The 15,776-nt window shown below is 44.2% G+C and overlaps 1 protein-coding gene across 16 annotated transcripts in view; it reads left to right on the plus strand.

Annotated features, from left to right (window-relative positions):
* The window catches only part of ATP2B2 (ATPase plasma membrane Ca2+ transporting 2), a 414,874-nt gene that overhangs the window by 195,120 nt on the left and 203,978 nt on the right, over positions 1-15,776 (plus strand). The window contains exon 1 of one of the 16 annotated variants that reach the window (XM_071440021.1): positions 15,572-15,693. The exons of the other annotated variants lie outside the window; for them this stretch is intronic. The gene's annotated coding sequence lies outside the window, so the exon portion shown is untranslated. Of the gene's footprint in view, positions 1-15,571; positions 15,694-15,776 lie in introns of those variants that run through there. 16 annotated transcript variants of the gene reach the window in all.

A 15,776-nucleotide genomic window follows, 5' to 3' on the forward strand; every position in this document is an offset into this window, starting at 1 on the left:
CAGCAGCTGTGGTGAAGCCATCAAACGATCCCACTTTTGCTTCAGGGTTTACCAAATTTTCTCTTTAGAGACCTCGTCCTAAGAACAGAATCCCTGACTCCTGAGGTTTGCTTTTGGCCTGGATTGATCCCAAATCTTTGTGGTCCTGCCAGTCAGACCTTTGGGCAGCTGAGGGGGAAAGATGTGGTAGGAGTCTTTGAAAACTTCCCAGCTTTGTGTGAGAAATGATTGTGAAAAACGCCAATCACTTGTTTTTGAAAATTTAAAAGTTTAATAGTAATAAAATGGTTATAAAAAGAGTAATATAATTAGAGTAATAAAAATTTGGACAATTTGGATTAGGACAATATGAGACAATAGAACCAAAGAGTTATGGACAGTCCAGGTACCTTTTTCTGGGCAAAATAAGCCTGAAAAAGGACCCACGTTAACAGAGGATTAACCCTTAAAAACAATAACCTGTTGCATATTCATGCATCTCATACATGATGGATAAATTCCATTCAAACACAGGATTCTGTCTGGGCAGTGTCAGCTTCTTCCTCTGAATCCTGACAGTGTCTTCAGGGCTGATGGAGGCAGGAAGAAGTTCATTTCTGCTGATAATGGAGCAATAAATTCTCTTTCTCTGAAAGATTTTGGTGTCCTGTGGCTGCTATCTGGTGCAAGTCCTCTCTTTTAAAGAAAGTATCTTACATAGCATCATTTCTATTTTAACATGATGTTATAATCTAAAACTATATTTTATACACTACTTAAGAAAATTAATACAGCATCACTTTCTAACACAATACATATAATATTCATTTTAATATCTGTGAAAAGCCAATCATAAAATACACATTTTTCACATGATGCTGGAGTTCTGGATGGTGAGAATTTCAGACTTCCTGTGCTGACAGACTCTGACCTCCAAGAGAACACTGCATTTGACCTGAGGCCGTAGCAAAACCTGCCAAAATGGATTGATAACACTGAGATTACAGGTGTGTAGTTGATTGGAAGTGTGTGATGTCACAGAGTAGAAAACTTAAGAGGTTTTAGAAAAACCAACAGAACCTGGCTGGAGGGAAACAGGCTCTTTCTGATGTTTTGTTTTGTGCAACAGCTGTGCTAAAGTCAGCACGGGGTGGGGAATGGAGGTCCTGCACCTGCCTGTTGGTTCCCTTGGGAATGTTCTTCCATTTGTGCCCTTTCTCCCTGGTTCCATTCTGTGGTGTGTGTTTGAAAGGTTACAGCTAACTCCTGACAAGACAATGTATTATTCTTCTGTCTAGCTCACTGAATTCCCTTCCCAACTTCTTTTCTGAGCTTCTCCCTCAGGTCTGACCTTGCTACTTCCAAATTTCAGCCCAGATTGCCCGGTGGTAATGGAATTAATAATAACATTTAAAAACTTTTGGATTTGTTGTCCGATATTTCATTAAAGAGACTAAAAATACACAGTGAACTCCCTGCAGATTTTATGTAGAGAGGGGAGCTAAAGAGATCAGATTTTATTGGACTTCCACCAGACTGGGTTTAAATTCTGTCCTTTTCTGATTGCAAACAAAGGTCAAAGTGGCAGCAGGAGAGATAGTGAAAAAAATAAAGCTGTGACCTGTCTGCCCATCCAAAGCTGTCGGATTTCAGCTGTTTAGAGACCAATATTTTTAAAGCATTCAGCAACAGAATTGTTTGTCAGATCACCGTGATTGGATTTGGAATTACTGACCTTTCCCTCCTAAACACTCTCTGTTGCCTTTGCAGGCTTATTGGTGGAATATTTCTGCAAAGACTTGTGTAATTTATGAGGGTTGATACAAGTTTCAGTCTTCAGGTCTGTTTTCTCCTGAGGGATTTCTGTTCTCTTCTTAAATGATTTCTCAAGATTCCCAAGTGAGGAGCAGCAGCCATGGCATTATTTTGTACTGTGGTTATTTTTTGCACCTGTGGATGCATAATGCCAGGTTTAAGGAGGTGGTTTAACACTTGGGCTTTACCTCTTTTGGGTTCTAACTGTAACAGTCTGGGTTTAGCCATGATTTCAACTTCAATTTTTCCAAAATACGTTTTAATTTTATTTGGTTGCTTTTATCAGCTTTTCCTTTTTCTTTTCCTCTTCTCTGTGTGGAAATGTCATCACAGAGTTCCTACAGGAGATGGAATCATAGAATGGTTTGGACTGGGAGGGACCTTAAAGCTCATCCTGTTCTATCCCCTGCCATGGCAGGGACACCTCCCACTGTCCCAGGTGCTCCCAGCCCTGTCCAGCCTGGCCTTGGGCACTGCCAGGGATCCAGGGGCAGCCCCAGCTGCTCTGGGCACCTGTGCCAGGGCCTGCCCACCCTCACAGGGAACAATTTCTTCCCAATATTCAATAAAACATTCCCTCTTTCAGTTTGAAAACATTGCCCCTTGTCCTGTTGCTACAGGACTTGGTAACTCTCTTTTAAGCCAAATTTTTGTATTGAGAGGCCGCAGCTGGGCCTTCCTGGACTCAGAGCAAGCTGCTGTTGTGATGTGTAGCAGGATTGCTCACAGGAAAGAGCCCCAAACACCCTGAATTTAAGGAATGGATCCAGCAGAGCAGGGGAGTGCAGAGGTCAGGTGGTTTTTCACCTCTCAGTGAGCCCCATGTGGATGTTGCAAGTACCCAAAGGCTGTGTGAGAGAGAAGGGCAGTAAATCTATTTGCTTGTTCTTTCAGTAAATCCACCTCTCTGAGCACTGGCTACAATTCCTTGAAGTGTCTGTGGCTACAAATTCCCTGGAATAATAAACAACTGTGCCTGAATGGCTTTTCCAGCCAGAGACAAGATTTATTATTGTGCCTTCATTTTCATATTAGCCAGGCCCTTTCAGAGGAGGATCAAAGCTCAATGCTATGCTCAAGTCACAGAAATAGATACAAAATCCATGTTTTATATTCCTGCAAGAACTCTCTCAATGGTGAGCACCTGGAAGGCGAGTCCCTACATTTAGGAAGTTTTAAATCAATTCCTTGAACCGAAGCTGGAGAGGAGGGAGGAGGAGGAGCAGCTCTGGGGCTGGGAGAGCTGCTGGCCGAGCCCTATTACATAAAGCAGGTCTAAGCTGCTGGGGATGCTTAGTACAGCCTAAACGGGATCATCAGGATGTAGTAAACAGATTACAGCGGTGTTTATTGGGAATTCCTTCCGATGTGGGGAGTGCAGGGACCATTAGCGACGTGTACGGAGGGGAAAATGAAGAGGTGCTGTGCTGCTGAGCAGTTCTGAGTTAACTGAGCAATAACTGCAGAGAGTCCTCTGAGGAGAAGGAGAAGCCAGCCAGCCTGGCTGCCGGAGGATGGAGATAAACATGCCGTGCCTTTGGAAGGGGTGTTTCGAGCACTGCGGATTAGGAGGGCTCGGCAGCTCCTTTGAGCTTGCCATTGATATTGTAAGGAGCTTGAAATAGCTGATCCCAGCTCCTCGGTGGCCCCGGGGTCACTGCCCGGCAGGGACACGGCCCCAGGTGACACCTGGGAATCTGTCAGCTCATCCTGACTCACTGCGGGACCGGGAGCAGGGATTGCAGCACCTCCATCCTCCAGAAGCTCCCGGTGGCTCTGGAGACGTGGGTTGGGTTAGGTGGAAGGAGGAAGAGGAGGAGGAGGAAGAGCAGGAGGGATTGCAGCATCTTCATCCTCCAAACTCCCCATGGCTCTGGAGATGTGGCTCGGGTTAGGTGGAAGGAGGAGGAGGAGGAGGAGGAAGAGCAGGAGAGATTGCAGCACCTCCATCCTCCAGAAGCTCCCCGTGACTCTGGAGATGTGGCTGGGGTTAGTTAGGTGGAAGGAGGAGGAGGAGCAGGAGGAAGAGCAGGAAGGATTGCACCACCTCCATCCTCCAGAAGCTCCCCGTGGCTCTGGAGATGCGGCTCAGGTTAGGTGGAAGGAGGAGGAGGAGCAGGAAGTGCTGGAGATGGAGGTGGAGGATGAGGAGGATGGAGGATGAAGGTGAAGAGCTGGAGGATGGAGGATGAAGGTGAAGAGCTGGAGGATGGAGGTGCTGTCACCCTGCACCACCTCCTTGTTAAGCTCCCCATGGCTCTGGAGATGTGGCTGGGGTTAGGTGGAAGGAGGAGGAGGAAGAGGAGGGATTGCAGAAGCTCCCGTGGCTCTGGAGATGTGCCTGGGGTTGGGTGGAAGGAGGAAGAGGAGGGATTGCAGCACCTCCATCCTCCAGAAGCCTCCCGGTGGCTCTGGAGATGTGCCTGGGGTGGGTGGAAGGAGGAAGAGGAGGGATTGCAGCACCTCCATCCTCCAGAAGCCCCTCGGTGGCTCTGGAGATGTGCCTGGGGTTGGGTGGAAGGTGCACAGCTGTGGCAGAGGTGTGAGGAGCAGGGACATCATCCCCTGTGTCACCCTGTGTGTCACAGGCCAGCTCTCAGCGTCAGGGACAGCCTCTGCTTCAGCCTTTGCAGCATTTCCTTCCCCAGCAGGCAGGGAAATGGCAATTCCTGAGCAGGGTCTGTGTGAGAAAGGCAGCTGAGCCTGGAGCAGACACCAAGCAGAGCTGTCCTGGTACCCAGAGTGTTTAAAAAGAGGTAAAACCCATCATGTTTGTCCTGCTTCAGCAGCACCTGAGAGCCTGAGGTCTCTGCAGTGACACCCTCGTGCCTGATGTGTTTGCAGAAGATGGGCAGAAGCAACCAGGAAAGAGAAATAGCAGAGGAATATTTTAAACCAGATCAAATAAATGCAAAATGATTTTGGTTAATGCCCAGAACAAATTTCTATGAAAATAACTGTTCTCAGATTTGGAGCTTAGAGTGAACCAGGCATTTTCATTCTGAAACAAATTCAGATTATTGCTGTAATTCAGCAATAGTAATTCTGGAAAAGTAAATTTGGATCATCCCAGTGTGGTGGGCAGAGGAGCTCTGAAGGTGTGTGCTCTCAAGGTAAGCACCAACAGTGACTTCTGTGGAAATGCAGGATTATTCCCAGAGAGTAACCCTCCCTGGGGTGTCTGTTTATCAAATAAATAATGTCACCTTGTTCTCATCAGTTTGCAGGGAATAAATTGCTTTTGTAATCTGAATTATGGTCATATTTCTAAAAGCTAAGTGGCCATGTGGTAACAGTGCAGTGACATGCTCATAATGCAGGTGAGGGATGCACCAAAGACCACGGGAATATTTTTCCTACTGTGAGTAACTCTGGAGTAGCTGGCTGTCAACATTTCAACATTTTAAATGGGCCACTGGAATTCCTTTTACATCTGTTTTGTTGTTTAGGGAGAATCTTGTGCCAGTTCTAAAAAAACCCCAAACCAAGCAGGCCCCCACAACCCTGGAATCAAAGTGGAAAATTGAATCTACTCTCCTCCCAAAGAGCATGACTTGGGGATCTGAATTTCTAATGTTTGCTTAGAGCCACATTAAAAAGCCACTTCTAAAACTGGAACAAGGAACTTGGAGTCAGTCTCTGGAACAACTCTCTGCCACTGCTCTTGCTGAAAATTCCAGTGAGCATCTTCACTGGTTTTCAGTTTGCAATGGAAACAATTTGTGAGGTTCAGGATGTTATTTAATTTACCTCCAGCAAAATGTAGTTTTTCTGCCCACAAAGGCAGTGTTTTTACAGTTCCTGACAAGGTCTAATCAAAAACCAAGAGTAAATAGTTACTCGAACCCAAAATTTCCATGCTTCCCATGGGTGTGATCAAAGGGGTACAAATGGGAACTTTGCTATTTGATCTTTCCTTGGATAATTTGTCACACTAAATTTTTTTAAAGAAAAATAAGAATTAGAATAAAGGAAAATTACTTTCCTGAAAAATACACTTGTGATATAACATGGCCCTCCAAGAGCACCCAAAGTTTTTTTCAGCCAGAACTTTGGGATGGTCAAATCCATGATTTTTCACCCTCCAGTGGCAAGTGACAGTTTCACCTTTGCTGTCTCTTTTCTTCCTGGCAGTATAGAATAAGAAGGGTCACATATGACAATTTTCTGTGTGTTTTTTTAAGCAGTGCAGGCACAAGTTTGGTGTTGGGAAAAACTCGTGTGATGTTGGCACATGTCAGTGAGGACTGAAGTGAATTTCAGCTCTTCCAAAAATCTGAGGTGTGAACGTTCCCACTCTGCTGAGGGTGCCACAGAGAACACTTGGGGTTTGTTTTTCTTCTAAATCTGGAGCAAATTGCTGGTCCAGAGCCCAAATAAGAAACTGAGAATCCTATGGCCAGACCCAGAAATTTGTCCCATGACCCACGAATCCAAATCTCAAGTCACACCTTGGGATATTTTTTAATATTGTTTCAGTGAACATTATTTCAAACCCAAGAGTTTGAAAAGTGAACTTTTTCTGTCCTGGGGTAACCATAGGAGATCTTGGCACGTTTTAAATCTGTTTTTCTGTTCTAAAATTTTCTTTCAATGGAGAAAAATTCATCCTGATCCTTGGAATTGTGCAGAGGGTTCTTTGGGGCCATCCTAAGAGAATTTTGAACTTCCACTGTGGAGGTGAGACCTGGATGAATTGGCCTGAACTTCTTCTCATGTTGAGCTTGTGAGTCTAACAGAAAAATGTATTTAGAAATAGATTTTCTTGTTCTGCACCATTCTCCTAATTTATGTCCTTTATTTTGTGCATAAGGTTAAATAGAAAAAAATGTTAATGCAGTTCACTGACACTTGCAGAAGTTCTCCTTATCAAAGTCACCCATAATACTTTATTTATAAAGTTGAAGATATTTACAGATGTTTTATGTTTAAGCATTCTTGGTAGTGTTGAAGTTTCTACTCTTCAGCATGACTTTCCATTGTCCAAGCTAAATGTAGCACTTCAATTTTGTGACGTCTTAAGCTGTTCTAAAAATCATTTTCACAAAAGTATAAAATGCTGCATGAAAAGTGAAGGCAATTTTTGATGATTGCTAGCTTGTATTTTTGTAATGTTTTAATGCTTTGTAAGTATCAACATTTTTCTCGTTCTACTGGAAACAGATTATTTTGAGATTTTCAAGATTATTTTAAAATCACAGTGGTCAGCATTTTATTTCCTAATTCTGGATTTTATTATTTTTTTTTTGCTCAGATGCTCAGGCAACCAATACAAACACGGATTAAATTTAATCTGAGGGGATAAAGAGAAGCAAAATAAACTGCATTATTATTATTAACATATTGAATTTTTAATATGGAATGATTGGTTTCATATTAATCTCAAATCTCAACAACAAATGGTTGTCTTGAGAATTTCTGAATATTCCACCTGGTGAAGTAAAAATGAACTCATTTGTTCAGAATGCAACTACTGAAAGCTTATTACATGCCCTGCTTGTTTCTGAGCCCCAGCTGGGTGGGAATTGCTGCCAGCAGGGACTGGGGGGGTTTTACAGGGGTTTTTCATCTTCAGACAGAGTCAGTCTGAAATGGGCAGTGACTTTTCTTTGCACTGTTCCATCCTTAGGGGAGGTAATGCTTTAATTCTCTGTTTATATATATATTTATATTTACACTTTCCGCTCTTCCGGACCAATAAAATTCCAATTTTCAAGCTGCTGAGTGGCTCCCATCTTCCAGCTGAATGGTTGGATGCAGGATAAGACCCTGGCAGGGAATGAGAAACCCATCTCTCCTCCCCCTGATTTGCATTAATGTGTCACTGGGGCAGAATTTCATCCCCCAATCCATTCCCTCGCTCTCAGCTCACTTCTGTTTACAAGGAATGGTTGGCAAAGTGGCTCTGGAGGAATATTCTGGGATTGCAGCAGTTGTGGCAGAGGGATGAAGCAGTGCCTGGATGGTTGTTTGTCTGTGTGAAACATTCCTCAGTTTAGGAAGCAATGCCTGTATCACTGTGTGCTTTTATAACCCAAGAGCTTTGGGTGAGGGCAGATTGTCTGTTCCTTTGTGCTCCTGCATCACCTCCTGAAAAATCTTTGTGTGTTTGTGGTCTAAAAGGAGGATTCTGCAGGTTCCATTTCACTTTAGGAAGTGCTTTGCCCTGATGGGGGTCATGCTTTTATTCCTTCTGCAGGAATTCAGGGAAGCAGTCTGTGAAGGCAGAGTGGGCTTTGGGATCTCTGCAGCTCTTGGTGCTCTGAGGAACAAAAAGAGAGACATTTTTATTGTGATAACTTGTATTTATTGATCTGAGTGACTTTCAGAGAAGCACAATGATTTATTAACCAGCAGTCACCCTTGATCTGTAAAATATAAAGGTCCAGCATAGGGACACTCAGGTGTTGGTTTTACCTGATCTGGTAACTGAGGGCAAAACTTCCATGCAGACACTGGGGAGAGCTGGGGCTGTGCTGCCCTTGCTAAAGGCTGAGCAGCATTAGGCTCCAGGAGCAATTGAATATAAATATTTTAAAGCATTGCAGGGAAACACACAAACACACCTTCCTAGAAATGAGCTGTGCTGAGGGCTTGTGATCATCAGTGCTAGAACAAGCTGAAAATTCTCTTTTGCTGAATGGTTCATTAAAAATTTGCCTTAGTTTTTTAATTCTATGTGTGGAGGCAACGAGGCTGGAGAGGGGCTGGGAACACAAACCCTGTGAGTGAGGAAGCCCTGAGGGAGCTGGGGGTGCTCAGCCTGGAGAAAAGGAGACTCAGGGCTGCCCCCATCACTCTCACAGCTCCTGAAAGGTGCCTGTGCTCAGCTGGGGCTGGGCTCTGTCTCCAGCAGCACTGACACACCCAGAGCACACAGCCTCAAGCTGCACCAAGGGAAATTCAGGTTGGATATCAGGGAAAAGTCTTTTACAGAAAGGATGATAAAGTTCTGGAATGTCCTGCCCGGGGAGGTGGTGGAGTCCCCATCCCTGGGTGTGTTTAACAAAGCCTGGATGTGGCACTGGGTGCCAGGGTTTGATTGAGGTGTTGGGGCTGGGCTGGACTTGAAGATCTTGAAGGTCTCTTCCAACCTGGTCATTCTATGAATTATGTGGGGTTTTTAAAATTTTTATTAAGAAGAGCAGAATTTCTGTCTTATAATAGAACTGGCCTTCATCCCCAAAGCAAAGCAGATGTCAAAGGATGCACATTCCACATTGGTTTAGCTGGACAATTGGACAAGTCAGTAGCTGCTGTTGAGGTTTTTTGGGAGAGGTTTTTTTGCCAGTCCATGCTCCAGAGCTTATGGGATTTGGGAGCTGCATGGCTGCTGTGCCTGTGGGAGCTCCAAGAGGAGCCTGAGAGCTTCCAGGAGCTGCAGCTGCCCTGCAAGTGCATCCTCACTCCTGCCCCTGCTCTGGAAGTGCAGGATGGGTGTCTGCTGGGGCTCTGATCAGTCCAAATATTCTGATTATTCCATGCTCAGCCCTTGCCAGCCCTGCTCGTGTTTGGATTATGGAGCCTCACTCTTCATTTCCTGCTGTAGAAATCCTTATGGATATATGGAATATATATATCCTTATGGATATATGGAATATTTGTATATATCCTTATGGATATATGGAATATTTGTATATATCCTTATGGATATATTGAATATCTATATCCTTATGGATGTATTGAATATGTACGTATCCTTATGGATATATGGAATATTTGTATGTATCCTTATGGATACATGGAATATTTGTATATATCCTTATGGATATATGGAATATATATATATCCTTATGGATATATGGAATATTTGTATATATCCTCATGGATATATGGAATATTTGAGCCTTCTCCAAGATGTCCATGTGGTGCTGGATCTACAGCTGGGATCAGAGTATGGCAACTCTGACAGGAAAATGATGGGAAATAACCACTTAAATCTATCTGGGCAAGGTTTGTTATCTGGGATTACTCAGTGAAATGGGATGAGGATATTTTTAAACTATGTTTATGTTTGGGTCAAGCATTTGGGACATGCTTATTATAGTCTGTATATTTTCATTGTCATAATTATGGAAAAAGCATGGTGGAGGATGGATTGGACTGTGAGAACAGGCCCAAAAGTGCACAAATGCAATCTTTAAATCCTGTTCTCTTGCTGTAGGAGGTGTAACACAGCATGGGATTAAATGATAGTTTTACTGAGTTTGAAGGAGGTTTTGCAGCTTGGGCTGCTGCTGTTCTACCTACTTTAAAAAGCAGATGAATTACTCTAAAAGACTGGTTCTTCTGAAAAAAAACCCATGAATTTTTCCAGAGCCTTAGAAAGTAGCAAACCTCTACTTTTAAAAATTACTTCTCAATCAAGAATTCTGTTCTTACATTGCAGAAAGGTTGGTCATGGCAGATGCATTTGGATGAATTTAGATTAATAACATTGCTTGAGGAAATGTTTGATGGGACACAACCCAAACAGTGGCATGGACATTGGACAAGAGTACAGATAAAAGGAACAGATAAAAAGATTGATAAATCATAACAAGAGAGCGTTGGGTCAAATTTTGGGTTCCAGTTGACAAATCTTTAGAAGTCAGTGGAGCAAAATTGTTTTGTTTTGCTTATTCACCTCAGCTTATGGCAAAAAACCCCTTTGTTCCTGTAACACATCCCAGAATGGTTTGGGCTGGAGGGGACCTTGAAGCTCATCCAGTGCCACACCCTGCTGTGGGGATTAAAGTCAGCATGCATGATGTGAAATATCCCCAACCTGCATAGAAAAGTGGAGTTCTAACATCTGTATTTGCACATGAGTTATATTGCAGTGGTGGTCAGCACTTTGGGACAGGTTTGTGCAATTATCTCTGAAATCTGGAGGCGCCAGGGCTGCCTCACGTGCCTCACCTCCCTTTGGGGGGAGTAACGTGACACCTTCATGAAATATTAGTGCTCAGCTGCTCTCTGTGTGTCTGAAAAATGTGCTGGGTACTGCTGCAGCAGCACAAAAACCTCTGCTCTTGGGGCTGGTTTTACCCTGCTGGAGGTGAGGCTGAGTTTCCTGCACACACGAGGGTTTTGGAGCTCGTCCTTCAGGGGTGTTACTGTGATATTTTATGAAAAATGCCTTTGTCAGGATTTTTCTCCTAAGAAGCCTCAGAAAAGAAATGTGAACAATGATTGTCTGATTGCTTTGGAATGTAGTCTGAAAATCGTTTACCAACAGGTGCATCTCTGATGGGCTCCATGTGAATTGTTTTAACTTAATGACCAATCAAAGCCAGCTGGGTTGGACTCTCTGAGTCTGTCACAAGTTTTTATTATAATTTTCTCTTCTAGCCTTCTGATGTATTATTTTCTCTATTTCTTTAGTACAGTTTTATACTATTTATAGTATATAACTATACTATTATACTATTTATAATATATGTAGTATATATATAGTATTTATACTATAAATATATATTTATACTATAAATAATATATATTTCATAGTATAATATTTATACTATTTATAGTATATATAGTATATACTTATAGCATTTTAAATAATATAATATAATATAATATAATATAATATAATATAATATAATAAAATAATAATATATCAGCCTTCTGAAGAACATAGAATCAGATTCTCATCATTTCCCTCCTCCTGGGGGCCTCCAAACAGGGGAGCTGTTGGAATTGTGGGCTCCAGCAGACTCTGGGTTATTGGGGGATCAGGGTCCAGTTATGGGGTCCCTACCTTGTAGCTTTGGTCAGAATTCAGAGCTCTTACTCCTTCATGGATTTTACACCTGTGGTGTAAAGGGTCTACACCTTTTATCAGAATTCATATCTCTTCCACCATTTTCAGCTCTGCTTACACAGAGTTGCTCCAAAAATGCAAAGATCTGATGTAAAGGTCACCCCTGAAACTGTAATGGATAGGACTGTATTGATTGGATCAAGCCCACCTTTTTTTATTTTTATTTTAATTTCAGCCTTTTGCTAGACAGTTTTTGTTTAAAAATAGTAGTTTCTTTTAAATGAGCTGTTGTATTCTTGAATTTGAAATGACATTGCTAAATTTATGGAAAAGCAGGTAAAGTTTAAAATTATTTAACTAAATTAATCTAGTTTTTCTATTACCATTTTCTATTTACTTGTTTCCCAGTATTGTTACCTAATTTGTTCTTCATCCCCACACATAAATTCCATCATCTCCAGTCCTCCTTTCTCATTTCTTGAAATTCCACTCTCTCCTTTAGCCTTGTGCCTATGCCTTGATAAAATGATTTGATACAGATTTCTGGTCTCTTATCTTACATATAACTCTTTAAAAAATTGAAATCTGGTTTTTACTGTTAAAGATTCCCTAAAAGCTACCTGGTTAAGAAGCCATGTTTTATCTGTTTGCAGATTCATCTAGTCCAGAAAGTTACAATTATGTACAGGAAAATGTGTATATGTCTGCCTAAAAAAGACAATTATATCATATAATGTGAAGATAGCATTCAGTTACCCTGAGCTTCATGCAAATTTTAGAGCAGTGGCAAATGTGACTTTCCCAAAATAATATCTTGGACTGGTCTTGAATGTTCTTTTCCTGTGCTGTGAACCAAACTTCTCCCCTTTGCTTTCTGTAATTTTTAAACACTCCCCACCCCAACCACCTTTTTTAAATTTTTTTACCCCCCCTCTGTAAATTTAGATAAAACAACTTCAGAGTTATTCAGAATGGAAAGTATCCCAAAGGCAAGGGAAAGAAATTCTTTTAATTCTTAAATTTACCCTGCTGCGCTCAGGTTGGGAGCGGCTGCTGGTGAACATTTACCTTGTGGAAAAAGGGGGAGAAAAAAAAAAAAAGAGTTTATTTGTATACAGAAAGATTCAGAGCCTGCTTTGAAGTGATTTTTCCCTTCTGCCCACGTGGCAGATTTTTGCCTTCTGCCCCTGCTGTGCCTTTCCCTGCCAGCTGCAGGCACTGGGAAGGGCCAGGCTGGGATCTGTGCCGTGCCAGGGGTGCTCTGTGCTCCTGCAGGTCACGGTGCCCCGGGGCTCTGCCAGCTGTGCCAGCCCTGCTCGGGCACCACCTGCCCTGGGCACAAAGCGTGCGAGGCCCTCGTGAATCTGTGCTCCTGCAGGTCACAGTGCCCCGGGCTCTGCCAGCTGTGCCAGCCCTGCTCGGGCACCGCTTGCCCTGGGCACAAAGCGTGCGAGGCCCTCGTGAATCTGTGCTCCTGCAGGTCACAGTGCCCCCGGGCCCTGCCGGCTGTGCCAGCCCTGCTCGAGCACCGCTTGCCCTGGCACAAAGCGTGCGAGGCCCTCGTGAATCTGTGCTCCTGCAGGCCATGGTGCCCCAGGCTCTGCCGGCTGTGCCAGCCCTGCTCGAGCACCGCTTGCCCTGGCACAAAGCGTGTGAGGCCCTCGTGAATCTGTGCTCCTGCAGGTCACGGTGCCCCGGGCTCTGCCAGCTGTGCCAGCCCTGCTCGGGCACCGCCTGCCCTGGCACAAAGCGTGCGAGGCCCTCGTGAATCTGTGCTCCTGCAGGTCACAGTGCCCCGGGGCTCTGCCAGCTGTGCCAGCCCTGCTCGGGCACCGCCTGCCCTGGGCACAAAGCGTGCGAGGCCCTCGTGAATCTGTGCTCCTGCAGGTCACGGTGCCCGGGGCTCTGCCAGCTGTGCCAGCCCTGCTCGGGCACCGCCTGCCCTGGCACAAAGCGTGCGAGGCCCTCGTGAATGGCGGCTGCTCCCGGGCAGCCCTGGCAGCCGCCCCGGGCGCTCAGGTGGGATGGCAGCGCCTGTGCTGGGCTGCAGGGAGCCCCCGATGGAATTGTGAGTTGATTTCAGGAGAAATCGGTGTAAAAGACCTGCAGGACACCAGGGAAAGGTGAGCTGAAGGTGTTTAATGGTGCCAAAGGAAGAGGGGCTCCAGGGTTTGGGGTTAGCAACAATCTGAAACCCACAGCTCAGCAGTTTCAGGGCTTTTCTTTCTCAGACTCTCGTTTGGATCTGGAATATGAATAAAAATTATTTAAAAATACATAACAAATAGGTCTTTATCATCTTTATCACTTCCACTCAAGAAAGGAGTCCTCTCACCAACAGCAATTGTTTCTCAGTGCTTAAGAATAATATTTTGTGAGGTTGCACATGTTGCTTTCCTGTCCAGGTGTAATTTGGTTTTATCTTGGGACATTTGCATGCCTCAAATGTCCTTTTCTAACAGCTTAGTGCCATATTTTGTTCTGTATATTTTTAAATTTCTTAATGACCTAGGTTTTAACCACTTATTTTAATAGTTGAGGGAAACCATCTTGAGTATTTTTGGAGTCTCTTTTTACAGTCCCAAAATCTAAAGACCTGGGACTGTTGGTTTCTTCACCTGGAGGGTCTGTATATGTGAAATGATCTTTTAAAATTCTGTCCAGTCACACATCCATCAACTCACAGGATTTGATTTTCTCAGGTAAGTCTGACAGTGTTTATTTTTAAATATCACAGTATAGTTCTTCTAGACTCTATTAAAAGTCCTTTTACTTTTATAGGAGAAAATGTTACTCCTTACAGATACAAAGGTCTGTAATTTAGAGGAATCAGAAGTTAATTTCCATAGTGTGACAGTGATAAACCTAATTTGCACCATTAAAATATAATAATGTTTCCTGAGAAAATGAGACAATAGTTAAAAAAGCTGCACTAAACTTTCTTACTTTTGGATATTTTATCATTATTTTCTTTTTCTAATGACAATTCTGTCTTTTACTGATGGGAGAAAATTTTTACCTGTGAGAAAGTGCCTGGGGTTAATAATAATACTAATAATACTAGTACTACTACTAATAATAGGAACTTGATGTGTGTATATATCTCTTCCATAAAAATATTGGTTTAATGTGGATTGTCCAACTCATCCCACCTATTTTTGTGCGGACATTTAAAAAATTTGGAGGTAGTAGGAACTTTCTTTTCCTTTCCTCTATTTCTTTCTTTCCTCTGAAACTGAGAACAGTATTTCAATATATTTGTGTTGATTACAGAAAACAAAAAACCCCAAACTTGTTGCAGTTCAATTTGGGCAAGCTGTACAAAACCATAGGGCCAGGCTTGCCCCTGGTGTCCAACCCTGGGCAGAAAAGCTGAAAATGGCAGCCCTGGCTTTGCTGCCTCCCCTCCTTTGGGATGTTTTAGTGGTTGAGGGCTCAGAGAGGGAGGCTGGGATTCAATTTCATCCTCTGCTTGAATCCACCCCCTCTAATTTCCCCAAATATTCCCGTACCACATGTCAAGCCAGGCACTTTGGGTTGGTGTGAAGGCTTTCCTTGCTGCTGGGTTCATGTTTCAGCACCTCAGTAAATAACTAAAAAGGTGAAAGGTGGTGGCTGGAACTGTCTGAGTGGTATTGATCAGTCCTTGTTGAAGCTCGGAGTGCTGCAGGGGCTCTTGTTCAGCTCTTTAGTTCCCGATGGTTCGGGGTGTGAGGAGCTGTCCTGGGGTGCGCACCCAGCCCAGGCCGGCTCTCCTGGGGTGGGCACGGTGCATTCGGGGACCGGGCACACAGAAACCGACTGCTCACATGAATCCACCTCCCTGCAAGCTGCTGAATTCCGCCAGGGCCCCTTGGCGTTCCTGGGAAACCGTGGGATTGTAATTTTGCTGTTCGGGATGCGGCACGGAGGGAAAGCATCGCCCCCTCCCCGGAGCGCTCCTCGCTCCTGCCTCCCTTCCCTGTGCCGCCGGCTGGGAAGGAGCCAGCCAGAGACGCAGGCATGGCAGGGGGTGGAGAGAAGCAGGAAAGGTGTGTCCCTGCTGCCACACCCCGGGCTGTGCTGGGGGAACGCCTCGCTCATCCCATGGCCAGCGCTGCTCCGGCAGCGGGGCTCACCTGCGCGGCTCATCCTCCGCGGCTGCGGCGCTCCAGGTACGGCACAGGGATGCTCTGCACGGCACCTCCGCGCTCTGCTGCTGCCCAGCAGGGTTATTCTGGGCTTCCTGGAGGGTTTT

Source organism: Agelaius tricolor, unplaced genomic scaffold (assembly GCF_023055355.1).
Source record: "Agelaius tricolor isolate 1412-34295 unplaced genomic scaffold, bAgeTri1.0.p SCAF_14, whole genome shotgun sequence".
Lineage (NCBI taxonomy): Eukaryota > Metazoa > Chordata > Aves > Passeriformes > Icteridae > Agelaius > Agelaius tricolor.